The sequence below is a fragment of the Propithecus coquereli genome, unplaced genomic scaffold (genome assembly GCF_000956105.1).
Source record: "Propithecus coquereli isolate 6110/MARCELLA unplaced genomic scaffold, Pcoq_1.0 Scaffold71, whole genome shotgun sequence".
NCBI classification, from domain to species: Eukaryota; Metazoa; Chordata; class Mammalia; order Primates; family Indriidae; genus Propithecus; species Propithecus coquereli.
Window position 1 is genome coordinate 10,126,948 of NW_012153174.1, and position 4,246 is coordinate 10,131,193.

Here is a 4,246-nt window from a genome sequence, read left to right on the forward strand (position 1 = left end):
TCAAAGCATTTCCATTTATATTTTGATGGTATTGCTCCACTCTTTTCCAATAGCAATGTGGGGAATGCAAAGTCAGATACAAATCTCACCATTTGATCCTCTCCAAACAGTGTCTACATTTGTTTTCATTTTTCTCTATGAAGCTTTGTGTTTTTTCTTAAACATTTCTGTTCTGAAAATTGACTATTAGGCATTTAGATATTTTAGACTGTATCTTTCCCTGAATTGTTGGGTTCCTTCAATTTTAATATTTCTATCCATGCAAAGAATGTATTTAGAAAACATATACTGAGCTCCTGAGTTGATTAACCCCATAATTTCATATTTTTAAATTGTCACTCTGTATTTATTTGACTTTTTATTTTAATCCATCTACTTTTTTTCCAAAGCTAACATTTAACATTTACATTATTTCAGGATTTTTTAAATGTATATCGTATGCTATTCTATTTTGGGAGTATGTTAATTATAATTAAAAAATATTTTTGTATTAACTCAGTTTACTTCTGTTTTAGTTGTAGTATATAAATTTATAGCCCTTCTTACTCGTTGCTGTATGACATTTCAGGCATGAGGAATGGTATGGAAAATAGTATCAAATATCCACTTATTATCATGCTAAAGAAATGGCTAGAAGTAATCTCTAAAATGTTATTCCCTTGTGCCTCCTGATCTGATATTTGCCATTCCAAATGTATATTTTTATACATGTAATATCCTTAAGGAAATATTTTTAATTGCAATAAATTCCCCAAAAGCAAAAGTTTGACATAATCCTGAGGTAGTTCATGGGACTTTAAGAAGATTTTTCCTGCAGACCCAGGTGTGTTAGGGAAGCTTCTTTATATTTAGTCCAGGAGATTCATGCAGGTGCTTGGAAAGATAGACTATGGAAGAGTCAGTTTAAAAACATGCATTTTTTTCTCACATAGAGAAAGCAAACTAAATGCAATGGTATAAATGATGTTATTTAACCTGTTGCTATTTTGTCCATGAAAATAATAAATTTATAGATATTTGCCAATATCACAGTAAATCATAGGTCATGGTGTGATGCAATTAGATATAAAATTGTCTACATTTTGTGTAGATCTTTTATATTGAAAAGTCTTAACTTTATTTTAAATTTCTAAACTTGAGTTTTTAGAGCAGTTTTAGATTTGCAGAAAAATTGAGAAAGTACAGCAAGTTTCACATACCTCCCACCCCCTCTCCAATATTTTCTCTTTTATTGACATCTTGCTTTAGTATGGAAAATTTGTTATAATTGGTAAGCTAATATTTACATATTACTATTAACCAAAGTCCTTAATTTCATCAGATTTGATTCTATGTTGTACAGTTCTATGGTTTGCTGAAAGTATAATGTCACATATCCACCATTGCAGTATCATGCAGGGTAGTTTCGCTGCCCTGCAAGTCTTGTATATGTCATCTATCCATCCCTTTGCTCCCCTCCCCAAACCACTGGAACCACTGAGCTTTTTACCTTGTGTAGAGTTTTGCTTTAACTGAATGTTCCATAGTTAGAATTTTACACTATGCAGCCTTCTCATATAGGGTATGTTCACGTGGTAATACACACTTAACACTCCTCCTTAAATGGCTTGATAACACATTTTTATTTACTGCTGAATAATATTGCATTGTATGGGTGTACTCTGTTTATCCATTTTCCTATCGAAAAATATCTTGCTTTTTTTGTGGGAAATAAGTTTTCATTCATTTGGGAAATTAGGATACTTGCCATTCCAAGCGCACATTTGGAGTGACCTTGTTGCATCATTTGTGAGAGTACGTACAGCTTTATGAGAAACTGCCCAATGTCTTCCAGAGTGTTTGTACCATTTTCATTCCCACCAGCAATGAATGAGAGTTCCTGTTGCTACAGATCCTTTGTTAATACTCACATTTTTGATGATTTGGATTTTTCCCATTGTAATAACTGTGTAGTGGAATCTCACTGTTCTGATTTGCAGTTCCCTACTGACACATGATGCTAGGTTCTTGTATACTTTGGATACCATTCCCTTTTCAGATGTATCTTCTGCAAGTAATTCTCCCCAATCTATAACTTCTCATTTCTTTTAGAGTGTTTATTGCAGAGCAGAAGTTTTTAATGTTAGTGAACTCCAGATTTTTTTTTTTTTTTCATGAAACATGCCTTTGGTGATGTGCCTAGAAAGTAATCAACAAACCTAAGGTCACCTAGATTTTCTCCTACGTTATTTCTAAAATTTTAATAAAATTGTGTTTTACTTTTAGGTATATGATCCATTTTGAGTTAATTTTTGTGAAGGTTATAAGTCTTTGTCTAGATTCTTTTAATATTTTTTCCATATAGATATTCAGTTTTTTCATCACCATTTATTGAAAAGTCCATCTTTTCTTCTTTGAGGTACCTTTGATCCTTTGTCAAAGATAAGTTGACTCTATTTGTGTGGATATGTTTCTGGGATCTCTATTCTGTTCCGTTGATCTATTGTGTGCGTGTGTGTGTGTGTGTGTGTGTGTGTGTGTGTGTATGTGTGTGTGTGTAGCCAATGCCACACTGTCTTGATTACTCTGGCTTTAGGACAAGTCTTGAATTCAGGCTGTGCCAGTCATCCAACTTTGCTCTTCTTCAACATCATGTTGGCTATCATGGGTCCTTTGCCTGTCCATCTTAACTTTAAAATCGATGAGTTAATATCCACAAAATAACTTGCTGAGATTTTTATTAAGATTGTGTTAAATCTATGGATCAAGTTGCAAAGAACTGATTTCTTGACTATATTGAATATTACTATCCACAAACATAAATACAATACAGTTTACATTTTTCCAAATATAGATCTTACACATTTTTTTAGATTTATATGCAAGTATTTCATTTTGGGGGGGTGATAATGTAAATGTTATTGTAGCTGTAATTTCAAATTCCACTTGTTCATTGCTAGTATATAGGAAAGCACTTGATTTGTATATATTAACCTTGTATCCTGCAACCTTTCAATATCATTCATTATTTCCAGGAGTTATCTTGTCAGTTATTTTGGATTTTCTACATAGACTATCTGTTATCTGCAAAGACAGTTTTGTTTCTTTCTTCCAAATCTCTGTCTTTTATTTCCTTTTCATATCAATTTACTTTAGCTAGGACTTTAATATGTTAAAAAGGGTGCTAACAAGAAACATCTCTTCTTTGTTCCTGATTTCAGTGGAAAAGCTTCTTAGTTTCTTACCATTAAGTATGATTTCAGCTGCAGGTATTTTGTAGATGTTCTTTACCAAGTTCAGGAATTTTCCCCCTATCCCTAGTTTACTGAGAGTTTTTATCACGAGCAGGTATTAGATTTTGTCAAATGCTTTTTTTCTGTACACCTTGCTATAATCATGTGATCTTTCTTTATTTTCCTGTAGATATGATAAATTACAATAATTAATATTCAAATGTTGAAACAGCCTTGGAGCCTGGAATGAATTTCAGGTGGTTGTAGTGTATAATTATTTTTATGCATTGATGGTTTTGATTTGCTAATATTTTTCAGTGTTTTGCATCTATGTTTATGAAAGATACTGGTTTGAAGTTTTCCTGTAATGTCTTTTTCTGATGTTGATATTATTAGTGTAATACTTGACTCAAATAATGAGTAAGAAAATATTTTCTCTGATTCTACCTTCTGAAAATGCTTGTAGAAAATTGCTATAATATCTTCCTGAAACGTTTGGTAGAATTCACCGTTGAATTCATATAGGTCTTTTGCTTCCTGTTTGGAAAGATTATTAATTATTACTTTGATTTCTTTAATAGATGTAGGACTATTCAGTATTGACTGTTTCTTCTGGGCAGATTGTATCTTACAAGGAATTGGTCCATTTCATTGATGTTTTAAAATCTGTGAGCATAGAGTTGTTTATACTAACATCTTTAATGTTCACAGAATCTGTAGTAATGTCTCCTCTTTAATTTCTTTTCTTTTTTTATTTCAGCATATTATGGGGGTACACATGTTTAGGTTACGTATGTTGCCCTTGCGTCCCCCCGCCCCCAAGTCCAAGTTTTAAGCGTGTCCATCCCTTGGATGGTGTGCATTGCACTCTTTGTGTATGCAAATACCCGTCCCCTCCTCCCCCTCCCCCCTGCCCGACATCCAATAGATGTTATTGTTATATGTACACTTATGTGTTGATCAGTTAATACCAATTTGATGGTGAGTACATGTGGTGCTTGTTTGTCCATTCTTGGGATACTTCACTTAGTAGA